This window comes from Pseudophryne corroboree, chromosome 11 (assembly GCF_028390025.1).
Source record: "Pseudophryne corroboree isolate aPseCor3 chromosome 11, aPseCor3.hap2, whole genome shotgun sequence".
NCBI classification, from domain to species: Eukaryota; Metazoa; Chordata; class Amphibia; order Anura; family Myobatrachidae; genus Pseudophryne; species Pseudophryne corroboree.
Window position 1 is genome coordinate 168,771,863 of NC_086454.1, and position 20,474 is coordinate 168,792,336.

The following is a 20,474-nucleotide window of genomic DNA, read 5'->3' on the forward strand; positions in this document are numbered from 1 at the left end:
TCCATGATCTATATTTACATCTTGGTAGGTTCTATTGGTTTTGTTGTAAGTACAATACAGTTAATATCTCTGAGAAAGAAAATATCTATAAATTGCATAAATTAAGAATCTTACACACTGAGAGACAGGTTTATCTGTCATTTAATTCCAATAAAATGTATCCGCTAAGAATCTTATACTCTGACAAAAAATGTACATGCTACCATATGAATGAGGTTTCATTGTGTGCTGTTAACAATTCTGGACTCTGAAACCTATAATCTGTATAAAAATTTGGTAGGTCCTAATGGCTTTTTTTTGTAAATACAATGTAATACTTATCTCTCTGATTATTATTCCTGTAACTTGTAGAAAATAAGATCTCACACTCTAAGAGAAAGTTGTATATGTTGTGTTAGAAGAGAGGTTTCATGGTGTAATGGTTAGCACTCTAGGCTCTGAATCCAGCGATCCGAGTTCAAATCTTGGTGGGACCTGATGTGTTTTTGTACCTTCAGTTTAAGTTCTTGATTGACAGAAAGTCTTCTTTTTCATACATATAATAATTTTTTTAAATCACTGATTTTTGTAAATATGTACTAAAAGCTAAAAAAAAGGTAGTTATAGAAATGTATGTAATTATATGAATTTTACTATATAACCCAAATAAGCGTTGATGTAAATATATGTACAATAATTGCAATAAAATGTGTCTTCTAAGAATCTAACATTTTAGAAAAAAATGTTTAGCTCTCCTTCATGAATGAAGTTTCTTGGTGTATTGGTAACCACTCGGATCTTTGAATCCAGTGATCTGTATTTAAATCTTGGTAGGTCCTATTGGTTTTTTGTAAGTACCGTTCAGTTTATATTTCTCTGAGAGTACATTCTAATAAAAACTGTTTAAATGCTTCCTCATGAATGAGGTTTCCTGGTGTATTTGTAACCATTTTGGACTCTGAATCCATGATTTGTATTTACATCTTGGTAGGTCCTATTGTTTTTTTGTAAGTATTATGCAGTTCATATCTCTGAGAAAGAAAATATCTATAAATTGCATAAATTAAGAATCATACACACTGAGAGACAGGTTTATCGGTAATATAATTCCAATAAAATGTAACCTCTAAGAATCTTACACTGTGAGAACATTTTTTACATGCCACCATATGAATGAGCTTTCATGGTGTACTGTTAACAATTCTGGACTCTGAAACTAATAATCTGTATATACAAATTGGTAGGTCCTAATGGTTTTATTTGTAAATACAATGTAGTACATATCTCTCTGAATGAATATTTCTGTATCTTGTAGAAATAAAGATCTTACACTCTGAGAGAAGGTTTTATATGTGTTATTAGAAGGGATATTCCATGGTGTTATGGTTAGCACTCTGTACTCTGAATCCAGTAAATTGAGTTCAAATCTCGGTGGGACCAGGTGCATTTTAGTACAAAGTTTAATTCCTTGATTGACAAAAACTTTTCTTTTTTATACATATATTACATTTTTTTTAAATTACTGATTATTGTAAAAATGTACTAAAATCTAAAAAAAAGGTAGTTATAGAAATGTTTGTAATTATATGAATTTTACTGTGTAATCCAAATAAGCATTGATGTTAATACATGTATACATTTTATACAATAACTTCAATAAAATGTGTCTTCTAAGAATCTAACATTTTAGAAAAAAATGTTTAGATGTTCCCTAATGAATGTGGTTTCTTGGTGTATTGGTAACCACTCCACTCTGATCTTTGAATACAGTGATCTGTATTTAAATCTTGGTAGGTCCTATTGGTTTTTTGTAAGTACCATTCAGTTCATATCTCTCTGAGAGTACATTCTTATAAAAATATTTAGATGCTCCCTAATGGATGAGGTTTCATGGTATATTGGTAAACATTTTGGACTCTGAATCCATGATCTATATTTACATCTTGGTAGGTTCTATTGGTTTTGTTGTAAGTACAATACAGTTAATATCTCTGAGAAAGAAAATATCTATAAATTGCATAAATTAAGAATCTTACACACTGAGAGACAGGTTTATCTGTCATTTAATTCCAATAAAATGTATCCACTAAGAATCTTATACTCTGACAAAAAATGTACATGCTACCATATGAATGAGGTTTCATTGTGTGCTGTTAACAATTCTGGACTCTGAAACCTATAATCTGTATAAAAATTTGGTAGGTCCTAATGGCTTTTTTTTGTAAATACAATGTAATACTTATCTCTCTGATTATTATTCCTGTAACTTGTAGAAAATAAGATCTCACACTCTAAGAGAAAGTTGTATATGTTGTGCTAGAAGAGAGGTTTCATGGTGTAATGGTTAGCACTCTAGGCTCTGAATCCAGCGATCCGAGTTCAAATCTTGGTGGGACCTGATGTGTTTTAGTACCTTCAGTTTAAGTTCTTGATTGACAGAAAGTCTTCTTTTTCATACATATAATAATTTTTTTAAATCACTGATTTTTGTAAATATGTACTAAAAGCTAAAAAAAAGGTAGTTATAGAAATGTATGTAATTATATGAATTTTACTATATAACCCAAATAAGCGTTGATGTAAATATATGTACAATAATTGCAATAAAATGTGTCTTCTAAGAATCTAACATTTTAGAAAAAAATGTTTAGCTCTCCTTCATGAATGAAGTTTCTTGGTGTATTGGTAACCACTCGGATCTTTGAATCCAGTGATCTGTATTTAAATCTTGGTAGGTCCTATTGGTTTTTTGTAAGTACCGTTCAGTTTATATTTCTCTGAGAGTACATTCTAATAAAAACTGTTTAAATGCTTCCTCATGAATGAGGTTTCCTGGTGTATTTGTAACCATTTTGGACTCTGAATCCATGATTTGTATTTACATCTTGGTAGGTCCTATTGTTTTTTTGTAAGTATTATGCAGTTCATATCTCTGAGAAAGAAAATATCTATAAATTGCATAAATTAAGAATCATACACACTGAGAGACAGGTTTATCGGTAATATAATTCCAATAAAATGTAACCTCTAAGAATCTTACACTGTGAGAACATTTTTTACATGCCACCATATGAATGAGCTTTCATGGTGTACTGTTAACAATTCTGGACTCTGAAACTAATAATCTGTATATACAAATTGGTAGGTCCTAATGGTTTTATTTGTAAATACAATGTAGTACATATCTCTCTGAATGAATATTTCTGTATCTTGTAGAAATAAAGATCTTACACTCTGAGAGAAAGTTTTATATGTGTTATTAGAAGGGATATTCCATGGTGTTATGGTTAGCACTCTGTACTCTGAATCCAGTAAATTGAGTTCAAATCTCGGTGGGACCAGGTGCATTTTAGTACAAAGTTTAATTCCTTGATTGACAAAAACTTTTCTTTTTTATACATATATTACATTTTTTTAAATTTACTGATTATTGTAAAAATGTACTAAAATAAAAAAAAAGGGAGTTATAGAAATGTTTGTAATTATATGAATTTTACTGTGTAATCCAAATAAGCATTGATGTTAATATATGTATACATTTTATACAATAACTTCAATAAAATGTGTCTTCGAAGAATCTAACATTTAAAAAAAAAATGTTTAGATGTTCCCTAATGAATGTGGTTTCTTGGTGTATTGGTAACCACTCCACTCTGATCTTTGAATACAGTGATCTGTATTTAAATCTTGGTAGGTCCTATTGGTTTTTTGTAAGTACCATTCAGTTCATATCTCTCTGAGAGTACATTCTTATAAAAATATTTAGATGCTCCCTAATGGATGAGGTTTCATGGTATATTGGTAAACATTTTGGACTCTGAATCCATGATCTATATTTACATCTTGGTAGGTTCTATTGGTTTTGTTGTAAGTACAATACAGTTAATATCTCTGAGAAAGAAAATATCTATAAATTGCATAAATTAAGAATCTTACACACTGAGAGACAGGTTTATCTGTCATTTAATTCCAATAAAATGTATCCACTAAGAATCTTATACTCTGACAAAAAATGTACATGCTACCATATGAATGAGGTTTCATTGTGTGCTGTTAACAATTCTGGACTCTGAAACCTATAATCTGTATAAAAATTTGGTAGGTCCTAATGGCTTTTTTTTGTAAATACAATGTAATACTTATCTCTCTGATTATTATTCCTGTAACTTGTAGAAAATAAGATCTCACACTCTAAGAGAAAGTTGTATATGTTGTGCTAGAAGAGAGGTTTCATGGTGTAATGGTTAGCACTCTAGGCTCTGAATCCAGCGATCCGAGTTCAAATCTTGGTGGGACCTGATGTGTTTTAGTACCTTCAGTTTAAGTTCTTGATTGACAGAAAGTCTTCTTTTTCATACATATAATAATTTTTTTAAATCACTGATTTTTGTAAATATGTACTAAAAGCTAAAAAAAGGTAGTTATAGAAATGTATGTAATTATATGAATTTTACTATATAACCCAAATAAGCGTTGATGTAAATATATGTACAATAATTGCAATAAAATGTGTCTTCTAAGAATCTAACATTTTAGAAAAAAATGTTTAGCTCTCCTTCATGAATGAAGTTTCTTGGTGTATTGGTAACCACTCGGATCTTTGAATCCAGTGATCTGTATTTAAATCTTGGTAGGTCCTATTGGTTTTTTGTAAGTACCGTTCAGTTTATATTTCTCTGAGAGTACATTCTAATAAAAACTGTTTAAATGCTTCCTCATGAATGAGGTTTCCTGGTGTATTTGTAACCATTTTGGACTCTGAATCCATGATTTGTATTTACATCTTGGTAGGTCCTATTGTTTTTTTGTAAGTATTATGCAGTTCATATCTCTGAGAAAGAAAATATCTATAAATTGCATAAATTAAGAATCATACACACTGAGAGACAGGTTTATCGGTAATATAATTCCAATAAAATGTAACCTCTAAGAATCTTACTGTGAGAACATTTTTTACATGCCACCATATGAATGAGCTTTCATGGTGTACTGTTAACAATTCTGGACTCTGAAACTAATAATCTGTATATACAAATTGGTAGGTCCTAATGGTTTTATTTGTAAATACAATGTAGTACATATCTCTCTGAATGAATATTTCTGTATCTTGTAGAAATAAAGATCTTACACTCTGAGAGAAGGTTTTATATGTGTTATTAGAAGGGATATTCCATGGTGTTATGGTTAGCACTCTGTACTCTGAATCCAGTAAATTGAGTTCAAATCTCGGTGGGACCAGGTGCATTTTAGTATAAAGTTTAATTCCTTGATTGACAAAAACTTTTCTTTTTTATACATATATTACATTTTTTTTAAATTACTGATTATTGTAAAAATGTACTAAAATCTAAAAAAAAGGTAGTTATAGAAATGTTTGTAATTATATGAATTTTACTGTGTAATCCAAATAAGCATTGATGTTAATACATGTATACATTTTATACAATAACTTCAATAAAATGTGTCTTCTAAGAATCTAACATTTTAGAAAAAAATGTTTAGATGTTCCCTAATGAATGTGGTTTCTTGGTGTATTGGTAACCACTCCACTCTGATCTTTGAATACAGTGATCTGTATTTAAATCTTGGTAGGTCCTATTGGTTTTTTGTAAGTACCATTCAGTTCATATCTCTCTGAGAGTACATTCTTATAAAAATATTTAGATGCTCCCTAATGGATGAGGTTTCATGGTATATTGGTAAACATTTTGGACTCTGAATCCATGATCTATATTTACATCTTGGTAGGTTCTATTGGTTTTGTTGTAAGTACAATACAGTTAATATCTCTGAGAAAGAAAATATCTATAAATTGCATAAATTAAGAATCTTACACACTGAGAGACAGGTTTATCTGTCATTTAATTCCAATAAAATGTATCCACTAAGAATCTTATACTCTGACAAAAAATGTACATGCTACCATATGAATGAGGTTTCATTGTGTGCTGTTAACAATTCTGGACTCTGAAACCTATAATCTGTATAAAAATTTGGTAGGTCCTAATGGCTTTTTTTTGTAAATACAATGTAATACTTATCTCTCTGATTATTATTCCTGTAACTTGTAGAAAATAAGATCTCACACTCTAAGAGAAAGTTGTATATGTTGTGCTAGAAGAGAGGTTTCATGGTGTAATGGTTAGCACTCTAGGCTCTGAATCCAGCGATCCGAGTTCAAATCTTGGTGGGACCTGATGTGTTTTAGTACCTTCAGTTTAAGTTCTTGATTGACAGAAAGTCTTCTTTTTCATACATATAATAATTTTTTTAAATCACTGATTTTTGTAAATATGTACTAAAAGCTAAAAAAAAGGTAGTTATAGAAATGTATGTAATTATATGAATTTTACTATATAACCCAAATAAGCGTTGATGTAAATATATGTACAATAATTGCAATAAAATGTGTCTTCTAAGAATCTAACATTTTAGAAAAAAATGTTTAGCTCTCCTTCATGAATGAAGTTTCTTGGTGTATTGGTAACCACTCGGATCTTTGAATCCAGTGATCTGTATTTAAATCTTGGTAGGTCCTATTGGTTTTTTGTAAGTACCGTTCAGTTTATATTTCTCTGAGAGTACATTCTAATAAAAACTGTTTAAATGCTTCCTCATGAATGAGGTTTCCTGGTGTATTTGTAAACATTTTGGACTCTGAATCCATGATTTGTATTTACATCTTGGTAGGTCCTATTGTTTTTTTAGTAAGTATTATGCAGTTCATATCTCTGAGAAAGAAAATATCTATAAATTGCATAAATTAAGAATCATACACACTGAGAGACAGGTTTATCGGTAATATAATTCCAATAAAATGTAACCTCTAAGAATCTTACACTGTGAGAACATTTTTTACATGCCACCATATGAATGAGCTTTCATGGTGTACTGTTAACAATTCTGGACTCTGAAACTAATAATCTGTATATACAAATTGGTAGGTCCTAATGGTTTTATTTGTAAATACAATGTAGTACATATCTCTCTGAATGAATATTTCTGTATCTTGTAGAAATAAAGATCTTACACTCTGAGAGAAAGTTTTATATGTGTTATTAGAAGGGATATTCCATGGTGTTATGGTTAGCACTCTGTACTCTGAATCCAGTAAATTGAGTTCAAATCTCGGTGGGACCAGGTGCATTTTAGTACAAAGTTTAATTCCTTGATTGACAAAAACTTTTCTTTTTTATACATATATTACATTTTTTTAAATTTACTGATTATTGTAAAAATGTACTAAAATAAAAAAAAAGGGAGTTATAGAAATGTTTGTAATTATATGAATTTTACTGTGTAATCCAAATAAGCATTGATGTTAATATATGTATACATTTTATACAATAACTTCAATAAAATGTGTCTTCGAAGAATCTAACATTTTAAAAAAAAATGTTTAGATGTTCCCTAATGAATGTGGTTTCTTGGTGTATTGGTAACCACTCCACTCTGATCTTTGAATACAGTGATCTGTATTTAAATCTTGGTAGGTCCTATTGGTTTTTTGTATAGTACCATTCAGTTCATATCTCTCTGAGAGTACATTCTTATAAAAATATTTAGATGCTCCCTAATGGATGAGGTTTCATGGTATATTGGTAAACATTTTGGACTCTGAATCCATGATCTATATTTACATCTTGGTAGGTTCTATTGGTTTTGTTGTAAGTACAATACAGTTAATATCTCTGAGAAAGAAAATATCTATAAATTGCATAAATTAAGAATCTTACACACTGAGAGACAGGTTTATCTGTCATTTAATTCCAATAAAATGTATCCACTAAGAATCTTATACTCTGACAAAAAATGTACATGCTACCATATGAATGAGGTTTCATTGTGTACTGTTAACAATTCTGGACTCTGAAACCTATAATCTGTATAAAAATTTGGTAGGTCCTAATGGCTTTTTTTCTGTAAATACAATGTAATACTTATCTCTCTGATTATTATTCCTGTAAATTGTAGAAAATAAGATCTCACACTTTAAGAGAAAGTTGTATATGTTGTGTTAGAAGAGAAGTTTCATGGTGTAATGGTTAGCACTCTGGGCTCTGAATCCAGCGATCCGAGTTCAAATCTCGGTGGGACCTGATGTGTTTTAGTACCTTCAGTTTAAGTTCTTAATTGACAGAAAGTCTTCTTTCTCATACATATAATAATTTTTTTAATCACTGATTTTTGTAAATATGTACTAAAAGCTAAAAAAAAGGTAGTTATAGAAATGTATGTAATTATATGAATTTTACTATATAACCCAAATAAGCGTTGATGTAAATATATGTACAATAATTGCAATAAAATGTGTCTTCTAAGAATCTAACATTTTAGAAAAAAATGTTTAGCTCTCCCTCATGAATGAAGTTTCTTGGTGTATTGGTAACCACTCGGATCTTTGAATCCAGTGATCTGTATTTAAATCTTGGTAGGTCCTATTGGTTTTTTGTAAGTACCGTTCAGTTTATATTTCTCTGAGAGTACATTCTAATAAAAACTGTTTAAATGCTTCCTCATGAATGAGGTTTCCTGGTGTATTTGTAACCATTTTGGACTCTGAATCCATGATTTGTATTTACATCTTGGTAGGTCCTATTGTTTTTTTGTAAGTATTATGCAGTACACATCTCTGAGAAAGAAAATATCTATAAATTGCATAAATTAAGAATCATACACACTGAGAGACAGGTTTATCGGTAATATAATTCCAATAAAATGTAACCTCTAAGAATCTTACACTGTGAGAACATTTTTTACATGCCACCATATGAATGAGCTTTCATGGTGTACTGTTAACAATTCTGGACTCTGAAACTAATAATCTGTATATACAAATTGGTAGGTCCTAATGGTTTTATTTGTAAATACAATGTAGTACATATCTCTCTGAATGAATATTTCTGTATCTTGTAGAAATAAAGATCTTACACTCTGAGAGAAAGTTTTATATGTGTTATTAGAAGGGATATTCCATGGTGTTATGGTTAGCACTCTGTACTCTGAATCCAGTAAATTGAGTTCAAATCTCGGTGGGACCAGGTGCATTTTAGTACAAAGTTTAATTCCTTGATTGACAAAAACTTTTCTTTTTTATACATATATTACATTTTTTTTAAATTACTGATTATTGTAAAAATGTACTAAAATCTAAAAAAAAGGTAGTTATAGAAATGTTTGTAATTATATGAATTTTACTGTGTAATCCAAATAAGCATTGATGTTAATACATGTATACATTTTATACAATAACTTCAATAAAATGTGTCTTCTAAGAATCTAACATTTTAGAAAAAAATGTTTAGATGTTCCCTAATGAATGTGGTTTCTTGGTGTATTGGTAACCACTCCACTCTGATCTTTGAATACAGTGATCTGTATTTAAATCTTGGTAGGTCCTATTGGTTTTTTGTAAGTACCATTCAGTTCATATCTCTCTGAGAGTACATTCTTATAAAAATATTTAGATGCTCCCTAATGGATGAGGTTTCATGGTATATTGGTAAACATTTTGGACTCTGAATCCATGATCTATATTTACATCTTGGTAGGTTCTATTGGTTTTGTTGTAAGTACAATACAGTTAATATCTCTGAGAAAGAAAATATCTATAAATTGCATAAATTAAGAATCTTACACACTGAGAGACAGGTTTATCTGTCATTTAATTCCAATAAAATGTATCCACTAAGAATCTTATACTCTGACAAAAAATGTACATGCTACCATATGAATGAGGTTTCATTGTGTACTGTTAACAATTCTGGACTCTGAAACCTATAATCTGTATAAAAATTTGGTAGGTCCTAATGGCTTTTTTTTTGTAAATACAATGTAATACTTATCTCTCTGATTATTATTCCTGTAACTTGTAGAAAATAAGATCTCACACTCTAAGAGAAAGTTGTATATGTTGTGTTAGAAGAGAAGTTTCATGGTGTAATGGTTAGCACTCTGGGCTCTGAATCCAGCGATCTGAGTTCAAATCTCAGTGGGACCTGATGTGTTTTAGTACCTTCAGTTTAAGTTCTTGATTGACAGAAAGTCTTCTTTTTCATACATATAATAATTTTTTTAAATCACTGATTTTTGTAAATATGTACTAAAAGCTAAAAAAAGGTAGTTATAGAAATGTATGTAATTATATGAATTTTACTATATAACCCAAATAAGCGTTGATGTAAATATATGTACAATAATTGCAATAAAATGTGTCTTCTAAGAATCTAACATTTTAGAAAAAAATGTTTAGCTCTCCTTCATGAATGAAGTTTCTTGGTGTATTGGTAACCACTCGGATCTTTGAATCCAGTGATCTGTATTTAAATCTTGGTAGGTCCTATTGGTTTTTTGTAAGTACCGTTCAGTTTATATTTCTCTGAGAGTACATTCTAATAAAAACTGTTTAAATGCTTCCTCATGAATGAGGTTTCCTGGTGTATTTGTAACCATTTTGGACTCTGAATCCATGATTTGTATTTACATCTTGGTAGGTCCTATTGTTTTTTTGTAAGTATTATGCAGTTCATATCTCTGAGAAAGAAAATATCTATAAATTGCATAAATTAAGAATCATACACACTGAGAGACAGGTTTATCGGTAATATAATTCCAATAAAATGTAACCTCTAAGAATCTTACACTGTGAGAACATTTTTTACATGCCACCATATGAATGAGCTTTCATGGTGTACTGTTAACAATTCTGGACTCTGAAACTAATAATCTGTATATACAAATTGGTAGGTCCTAATGGTTTTATTTGTAAATACAATGTAGTACATATCTCTCTGAATGAATATTTCTGTATCTTGTAGAAATAAAGATCTTACACTCTGAGAGAAAGTTTTATATGTGTTATTAGAAGGGATATTCCATGGTGTTATGGTTAGCACTCTGTACTCTGAATCCAGTAAATTGAGTTCAAATCTCGGTGGGACCAGGTGCATTTTAGTACAAAGTTTAATTCCTTGATTGACCAAAACTGTTCTTTTTTATACATATATTAAATTTTTTTTAAATTACTGATTATTGTAAAAATGTACTAAAATCTAAAAAAAAGGTAGTTATAGAAATGTTTGTAATTATATGAATTTTACTGTGTAATCCAAATAAGCATTGATGTTAATATATGTATACATTTTATACAATAACTTCAATAAAATGTGTCTTTTAAGAATCTAACATTTTAGAAAAAAATGTTTAGATGTTCCCTAATGAATGTGGTTTCTTGGTGTATTGGTAACCACTCCACTCTGATCTTTGAATACAGTGATCTGTATTTAAATCTTGGTAGGTCCTATTGGTTTTTTGTAAGTACCATTCAGTTCATATCTCTCTGAGAGTACATTCTTATAAAAATATTTAGATGCTCCCTAATGGATGAGGTTTCATGGTATATTGGTAAACATTTTGGACTCTGAATCCATGATCTATATTTACATCTTGGTAGGTTCTATTGGTTTTGTTGTAAGTACAATACAGTTAATATCTCTGAGAAAGAAAATATCTATAAATTGCATAAATTAAGAATCTTACACACTGAGAGACAGGTTTATCTGTCATTTAATTCCAATAAAATGTATCCACTAAGAATCTTATACTCTGACAAAAAATGTACATGCTACCATATGAATGAGGTTTCATTGTGTACTGTTAACAATTCTGGACTCTGAAACCTATAATCTGTATAAAAATTTGGTAGGTCCTAATGGCTTTTTTTTGTAAATACAATGTAATACTTATCTCTCTGATTATTATTCCTGTAACTTGTAGAAAATAAGATCTCACACTCTAAGAGAAAGTTGTATATGTTGTGTTAGAAGAGAGGTTTCATGGTGTAATGGTTAGCACTCTGGGCTCTGAATCCAGCGATCCGAGTTCAAATCTCGGTGGGACCTGATGTGTTTTAGTACCTTCAGTTTAAGTTCTTGATTGACAGAAAGTCTTCTTTTTCATACATATAATAATTTTTTTAAATCACTGATTTTTGTAAATATGTACTAAAAGCTAAAAAAAGGTAGTTATAGAAATGTATGTAATTATATGAATTTTACTATATAACCCAAATAAGCGTTGATGTAAATATATGTACAATAATTGCAATAAAATGTGTCTTCTAAGAATCTAACATTTTAGAAAAAAATGTTTGGCTCTCCCTCATGAATGAAGTTTCTTGGTGTATTGGTAACCACTCGGATCTTTGAATCCAGTGATCTGTATTTAAATCTTGGTAGGTCCTATTGGTTTTTTGTAAGTACCGTTCAGTTTATATTTCTCTGAGAGTACATTCTAATAAAAACTGTTTAAATGCTTCCTCGTGAATGAGGTTTCCTGGTGTATTTGTAACCATTTTGGACTCTGAATCCATGATTTGTATTTACATCTTGGTAGGTCCTATTGTTTTTTTGTAAGTATTATGCAGTTCATATCTCTGAGAAAGAAAATATCTATAAATTGCATAAATTAAGAATCATACACACTGAGAGACAGGTTTATCGGTAATATAATTCCAATAAAATGTAACCTCTAAGAATCTTACACTGTGAGAACATTTTTTACATGCCACCATATGAATGAGCTTTCATGGTGTACTGTTAACAATTCTGGACTCTGAAACTAATAATCTGTATATACAAATTGGTAGGTCCTAATGGTTTTATTTGTAAATACAATGTAGTACATATCTCTCTGAATGAATATTTCTGTATCTTGTAGAAATAAAGATCTTACACTCTGAGAGAAAGTTTTATATGTGTTATTAGAAGGGATATTCCATGGTGTTATGGTTAGCACTCTGTACTCTGAATCCAGTAAATTGAGTTCAAATCTCGGTGGGACCAGGTGCATTTTAGTACAAAGTTTAATTCCTTGATTGACAAAAACTTTTCTTTTTTATACATATATTACATTTTTTTAAATTTACTGATTATTGTAAAAATGTACTAAAATAAAAAAAAAAGGGAGTTATAGAAATGTTTGTAATTATATGAATTTTACTGTGTAATCCAAATAAGCATTGATGTTAATATATGTATACATTTTATACAATAACTTCAATAAAATGTGTCTTCGAAGAATCTAACATTTTAAAAAAAAATGTTTAGATGTTCCCTAATGAATGTGGTTTCTTGGTGTATTGGTAACCACTCCACTCTGATCTTTGAATACAGTGATCTGTATTTAAATCTTGGTAGGTCCTATTGGTTTTTTGTATAGTACCATTCAGTTCATATCTCTCTGAGAGTACATTCTTATAAAAATATTTAGATGCTCCCTAATGGATGAGGTTTCATGGTATATTGGTAAACATTTTGGACTCTGAATCCATGATCTATATTTACATCTTGGTAGGTTCTATTGGTTTTGTTGTAAGTACAATACAGTTAATATCTCTGAGAAAGAAAATATCTATAAATTGCATAAATTAAGAATCTTACACACTGAGAGACAGGTTTATCTGTCATTTAATTCCAATAAAATGTATCCACTAAGAATCTTATACTCTGACAAAAAATGTACATGCTACCATATGAATGAGGTTTCATTGTGTACTGTTAACAATTCTGGACTCTGAAACCTATAATCTGTATAAAAATTTGGTAGGTCCTAATGGCTTTTTTTCTGTAAATACAATGTAATACTTATCTCTCTGATTATTATTCCTGTAAATTGTAGAAAATAAGATCTCACACTTTAAGAGAAAGTTGTATATGTTGTGTTAGAAGAGAAGTTTCATGGTGTAATGGTTAGCACTCTGGGCTCTGAATCCAGCGATCCGAGTTCAAATCTCGGTGGGACCTGATGTGTTTTAGTACCTTCAGTTTAAGTTCTTAATTGACAGAAAGTCTTCTTTCTCATACATATAATAATTTTTTTAATCACTGATTTTTGTAAATATGTACTAAAAGCTAAAAAAAAGGTAGTTATAGAAATGTATGTAATTATATGAATTTTACTATATAACCCAAATAAGCGTTGATGTAAATATATGTACAATAATTGCAATAAAATGTGTCTTCTAAGAATCTAACATTTTAGAAAAAAATGTTTAGCTCTCCCTCATGAATGAAGTTTCTTGGTGTATTGGTAACCACTCGGATCTTTGAATCCAGTGATCTGTATTTAAATCTTGGTAGGTCCTATTGGTTTTTTGTAAGTACCGTTCAGTTTATATTTCTCTGAGAGTACATTCTAATAAAAACTGTTTAAATGCTTCCTCATGAATGAGGTTTCCTGGTGTATTTGTAACCATTTTGGACTCTGAATCCATGATTTGTATTTACATCTTGGTAGGTCCTATTGTTTTTTTGTAAGTATTATGCAGTACACATCTCTGAGAAAGAAAATATCTATAAATTGCATAAATTAAGAATCATACACACTGAGAGACAGGTTTATCGGTAATATAATTCCAATAAAATGTAACCTCTAAGAATCTTACACTGTGAGAACATTTTTTACATGCCACCATATGAATGAGCTTTCATGGTGTACTGTTAACAATTCTGGACTCTGAAACTAATAATCTGTATATACAAATTGGTAGGTCCTAATGGTTTTATTTGTAAATACAATGTAGTACATATCTCTCTGAATGAATATTTCTGTATCTTGTAGAAATAAAGATCTTACACTCTGAGAGAAAGTTTTATATGTGTTATTAGAAGGGATATTCCATGGTGTTATGGTTAGCACTCTGTACTCTGAATCCAGTAAATTGAGTTCAAATCTCGGTGGGACCAGGTGCATTTTAGTACAAAGTTTAATTCCTTGATTGACAAAAACTTTTCTTTTTTATACATATATTACATTTTTTTTAAATTACTGATTATTGTAAAAATGTACTAAAATCTAAAAAAAAGGTAGTTATAGAAATGTTTGTAATTATATGAATTTTACTGTGTAATCCAAATAAGCATTGATGTTAATACATGTATACATTTTATACAATAACTTCAATAAAATGTGTCTTCTAAGAATCTAACATTTTAGAAAAAAATGTTTAGATGTTCCCTAATGAATGTGGTTTCTTGGTGTATTGGTAACCACTCCACTCTGATCTTTGAATACAGTGATCTGTATTTAAATCTTGGTAGGTCCTATTGGTTTTTTGTAAGTACCATTCAGTTCATATCTCTCTGAGAGTACATTCTTATAAAAATATTTAGATGCTCCCTAATGGATGAGGTTTCATGGTATATTGGTAAACATTTTGGACTCTGAATCCATGATCTATATTTACATCTTGGTAGGTTCTATTGGTTTTGTTGTAAGTACAATACAGTTAATATCTCTGAGAAAGAAAATATCTATAAATTGCATAAATTAAGAATCTTACACACTGAGAGACAGGTTTATCTGTCATTTAATTCCAATAAAATGTATCCACTAAGAATCTTATACTCTGACAAAAAATGTACATGCTACCATATGAATGAGGTTTCATTGTGTACTGTTAACAATTCTGGACTCTGAAACCTATAATCTGTATAAAAATTTGGTAGGTCCTAATGGCTTTTTTTTTGTAAATACAATGTAATACTTATCTCTCTGATTATTATTCCTGTAACTTGTAGAAAATAAGATCTCACACTCTAAGAGAAAGTTGTATATGTTGTGTTAGAAGAGAAGTTTCATGGTGTAATGGTTAGCACTCTGGGCTCTGAATCCAGCGATCTGAGTTCAAATCTCAGTGGGACCTGATGTGTTTTAGTACCTTCAGTTTAAGTTCTTGATTGACAGAAAGTCTTCTTTTTCATACATATAATAATTTTTTTAAATCACTGATTTTTGTAAATATGTACTAAAAGCTAAAAAAAGGTAGTTATAGAAATGTATGTAATTATATGAATTTTACTATATAACCCAAATAAGCGTTGATGTAAATATATGTACAATAATTGCAATAAAATGTGTCTTCTAAGAATCTAACATTTTAGAAAAAAATGTTTAGCTCTCCTTCATGAATGAAGTTTCTTGGTGTATTGGTAACCACTCGGATCTTTGAATCCAGTGATCTGTATTTAAATCTTGGTAGGTCCTATTGGTTTTTTGTAAGTACCGTTCAGTTTATATTTCTCTGAGAGTACATTCTAATAAAAACTGTTTAAATGCTTCCTCATGAATGAGGTTTCCTGGTGTATTTGTAACCATTTTGGACTCTGAATCCATGATTTGTATTTACATCTTGGTAGGTCCTATTGTTTTTTTGTAAGTATTATGCAGTTCATATCTCTGAGAAAGAAAATATCTATAAATTGCATAAATTAAGAATCATACACACTGAGAGACAGGTTTATCGGTAATATAATTCCAATAAAATGTAACCTCTAAGAATCTTACACTGTGAGAACATTTTTTACATGCCACCATATGAATGAGCTTTCATGGTGTACTGTTAACAATTCTGGACTCTGAAACTAATAATCTGTATATACAAATTGGTAGGTCCTAATGGTTTTATTTGTAAATACAATGTAGTACATATCTCTCTGAATGAATATTTCTGTATCTTGTAGAAATAAAGATCTTACACTCTGAGAGAAAGTTTTATATGTGTTATTAGAAGGGATATTCCATGGTGTTATGGTTAGCACTCTGTACTCTGAATCCAGTAAATTGAGTTCAAATCTCGGTGGGACCAGGTGCATTTTAGTACAAAGTTTAATTCCTTGATTGACCAAAACTGTTCTTTTTTATACATATATTAAATTTTTTTTAAATTACTGATTATTGTAAAAATGTACTAAAATCTAAAAAAAAGGTAGTTATAGAAATGTTTGTAATTATATGAATTTTACTGTGTAATCCAAATAAGCATTGATGTTAATATATGTATACATTTTATACAATAACTTCAATAAAATGTGTCTTTTAAGAATCTAACATTTTAGAAAAAAATGTTTAGATGTTCCCTAATGAATGTGGTTTCTTGGTGTATTGGTAACCACTCCACTCTGATCTTTGAATACAGTGATCTGTATTTAAATCTTGGTAGGTCCTATTGGTTTTTTGTAAGTACCATTCAGTTCATATCTCTCTGAGAGTACATTCTTATAAAAATATTTAGATGCTCCCTAATGGATGAGGTTTCATGGTATATTGGTAAACATTTTGGACTCTGAATCCATGATCTATATTTACATCTTGGTAGGTTCTATTGGTTTTGTTGTAAGTACAATACAGTTAATATCTCTGAGAAAGAAAATATCTATAAATTGCATAAATTAAGAATCTTACACACTGAGAGACAGGTTTATCTGTCATTTAATTCCAATAAAATGTATCCACTAAGAATCTTATACTCTGACAAAAAATGTACATGCTACCATATGAATGAGGTTTCATTGTGTACTGTTAACAATTCTGGACTCTGAAACCTATAATCTGTATAAAAATTTGGTAGGTCCTAATGGCTTTTTTTTGTAAATACAATGTAATACTTATCTCTCTGATTATTATTCCTGTAACTTGTAGAAAATAAGATCTCACACTCTAAGAGAAAGTTGTATATGTTGTGTTAGAAGAGAGGTTTCATGGTGTAATGGTTAGCACTCTGGGCTCTGAATCCAGCGATCCGAGTTCAAATCTCGGTGGGACCTGATGTGTTTTAGTACCTTCAGTTTAAGTTCTTGATTGACAGAAAGTCTTCTTTTTCATACATATAATAATTTTTTTAAATCACTGATTTTTGTAAATATGTACTAAAAGCTAAAAAAAGGTAGTTATAGAAATGTATGTAATTATATGAATTTTACTATATAACCCAAATAAGCGTTGATGTAAATATATGTACAATAATTGCAATAAAATGTGTCTTCTAAGAATCTAACATTTTAGAAAAAAATGTTTAGCTCTCCCTCATGAATGAAGTTTCTTGGTGTATTGGTAACCACTCGGATCTTTGAATCCAGAGATCTGTATTTAAATCTTGGTAGGTCCTATTGGTTTTTTGTAAGTACCGTTCAGTTTATATTTCTCTGAGAGTACATTCTAATAAAAACTGTTTAAATGCTTCCTCATGAATGAGGTTTCCTGGTGTATTTGTAACCATTTTGGACTCTGAATCCATGATTTGTATTTACATCTTGGTAGGTCCTATTGTTTTTTTGTAAGTATTATGCAGTTCATATCTCTGAGAAAGAAAATATCTATAAATTGCATAAATTAAGAATCATACACACTGAGAGACAGGTTTATCGGTAATATAATTCCAATAAAATGTAACCTCTAAGAATCTTACACTGTGAGAACATTTTTTACATGCCACCATATGAATGAGCTTTCATGGTGTACTGTTAACAATTCTGGACTCTGAAACTAATAATCTGTATATACAAATTGGTAGGTCCTAATGGTTTTATTTGTAAATACAATGTAGTACATATCTCTCTGAATGAATATTTCTGTATCTTGTAGAAATAAAGATCTTACACTCTGAGAGAAAGTTTTATATGTGTTATTAGAAGGGATATTCCATGGTGTTATGGTTAGCACTCTGTACTCTGAATCCAGTAAATTGAGTTCAAATCTCGGTGGGACCAGGTGCATTTTAGTACAAAGTTTAATTCCTTGATTGACAAAAACTTTTCTTTTTTATACATATATTACATTTTTTTAAATTTACTGATTATTGTAAAAATGTACTAAAATAAAAAAAAAGGGAGTTATAGAAATGTTTGTAATTATATGAATTTTACTGTGTAATCCAAATAAGCATTGATGTTAATATATGTATACATTTTATACAATAACTTCAATAAAATGTGTCTTCTAAGAATCTAACATTTTAGAAAAAAATGTTTAGATGTTCCCTAATGAATGTGGTTTCTTGGTGTATTGGTAACCACTCCACTCTGATCTTTGAATACAGTGATCTGTATTTAAATCTTGGTAGGTCCTATTGGTTTTTTGTAAGTACCATTCAGTTCATATCTCTCTGAAAGTACATTCTTATAAAAATATTTAGATGCTCCCTAATGGATGAGGTTTCATGGTATATTGGTAAACATTTTGGACTCTGAATCCATGATCTATATTTACATCTTGCTAGGTTCTATTGGTTTTGTTGTAAGTACAATACAGTTAATATCTCTGAGAAAGAAAATATCTATAAATTGCATAAATTAAGAATCTTACACACTGAGAGACAGGTTTATCTGTCATTTAATTCCAATAAAATGTATCCACTAAGAATCTTATACTCTGACAAAAAATGTACATGCTACCATATGAATGAGGTTTCATTGTGTACTGTTAACAATTCTGGACTCTGAAACCTATAATCTGTATAAAAATTTGGTAGGTCCTAATGGCTTTTTTTTGTAAATACAATGTAATACTTATCTCTCTGATTATTATTCCTGTAACTTGTAGAAAATAAGATCTCACACTCTAAGAGAAAGTTGTATATGTTGTGTTAGAAGAGAGGTTTCATGGTGTAATGGTTAGCACTCTGGGCTCTGAATCCAGCGATCCGAGTTCAAATCTCGGTGGGACCTGATGTGTTTTAGTACCTTCAGTTTAAGTTCTTGATTGACAGAAAGTCTTCTTTTTCATACATATAATAATTTTTTTAAATCACTGATTTTTGTAAATATGTACTAAAAGCTAAAAAAAGGTAGTTATAGAAATGTATGTAATTATATGAATTTTACTATATAACCCAAATAAGCGTTGATGTAAATATATGTACAATAATTGCAATAAAATGTGTCTTCTAAGAATCTAACATTTTAGAAAAAAATGTTTGGCTCTCCCTCATGAATGAAGTTTCTTGGTGTATTGGTAACCACTCGGATCTTTGAATCCAGTGATCTGTATTTAAATCTTGGTAGGTCCTATTGGTTTTTTGTAAGTACCGTTCAGTTTATATTTCTCTGAGAGTACATTCTAATAAAAACTGTTTAAATGCTTCCTCGTGAATGAGGTTTCCTGGTGTATTTGTAACCATTTTGGACTCTGAATCCATGATTTGTATTTACATCTTGGTAGGTCCTATTGTTTTTTTGTAAGTATTATGCAGTTCATATCTCTGAGAAAGAAAATATCTATAAATTGCATAAATTAAGAATCATACACACTGAGAGACAGGTTTATCGGTAATATAATTCCAATAAAATGTAACCTCTAAGAATCTTACACTGTGAGAACATTTTTTACATGCCACCATATGAATGAGCTTTCATGGTGTACTGTTAACAATTCTGGACTCTGAAACTAATAATCTGTATATACAAATTGGTAGGTCCTAATGGTTTTATTTGTAAATACAATGTAGTACATATCTCTCTGAATGAATATTTCTGTATCTTGTAGAAATAAAGATCTTACACTCTGAGAGAAAGTTTTATATGTGTTATTAGAAGGGATATTCCATGGTGTTATGGTTAGCACTCTGTACTCTGAATCCAGTAAATTGAGTTCAAATCTCGGTGGGACCAGGTGCATTTTAGTACAAAGTTTAATTCCTTGATTGACAAAAACTTTTCTTT

General features: G+C 29.8%; 7 non-coding genes across 7 annotated transcripts; all 7 read left to right on the plus strand.

The window, feature by feature from the left end:
- Nucleotides 1-8,006: 8,006 nt before the first annotated feature.
- Nucleotides 8,007-8,078, plus strand: TRNAQ-CUG (transfer RNA glutamine (anticodon CUG)). The gene has a single exon. It is a non-coding gene; the product is annotated as a tRNA-Gln (tRNA).
- Nucleotides 8,079-9,907: 1,829 nt separating this feature from the next.
- On the plus strand, nucleotides 9,908-9,979 carry TRNAQ-CUG (transfer RNA glutamine (anticodon CUG)). Its single transcript has one exon. It is a non-coding gene; the product is annotated as a tRNA-Gln (tRNA).
- A 1,828-nt stretch (nucleotides 9,980-11,807) lies between these two features.
- Nucleotides 11,808-11,879, plus strand: TRNAQ-CUG (transfer RNA glutamine (anticodon CUG)). Its single transcript has one exon. It is a non-coding gene; the product is annotated as a tRNA-Gln (tRNA).
- A 1,830-nt stretch (nucleotides 11,880-13,709) lies between these two features.
- TRNAQ-CUG (transfer RNA glutamine (anticodon CUG)) lies at nucleotides 13,710-13,781 on the plus strand. The gene has a single exon. It is a non-coding gene; the product is annotated as a tRNA-Gln (tRNA).
- A 1,829-nt stretch (nucleotides 13,782-15,610) lies between these two features.
- TRNAQ-CUG (transfer RNA glutamine (anticodon CUG)) lies at nucleotides 15,611-15,682 on the plus strand. Its single transcript has one exon. It is a non-coding gene; the product is annotated as a tRNA-Gln (tRNA).
- Nucleotides 15,683-17,510: 1,828 nt separating this feature from the next.
- Nucleotides 17,511-17,582, plus strand: TRNAQ-CUG (transfer RNA glutamine (anticodon CUG)). The gene has a single exon. It is a non-coding gene; the product is annotated as a tRNA-Gln (tRNA).
- A 1,827-nt stretch (nucleotides 17,583-19,409) lies between these two features.
- Nucleotides 19,410-19,481, plus strand: TRNAQ-CUG (transfer RNA glutamine (anticodon CUG)). Its single transcript has one exon. It is a non-coding gene; the product is annotated as a tRNA-Gln (tRNA).
- Nucleotides 19,482-20,474: the final 993 nt, after the last annotated feature.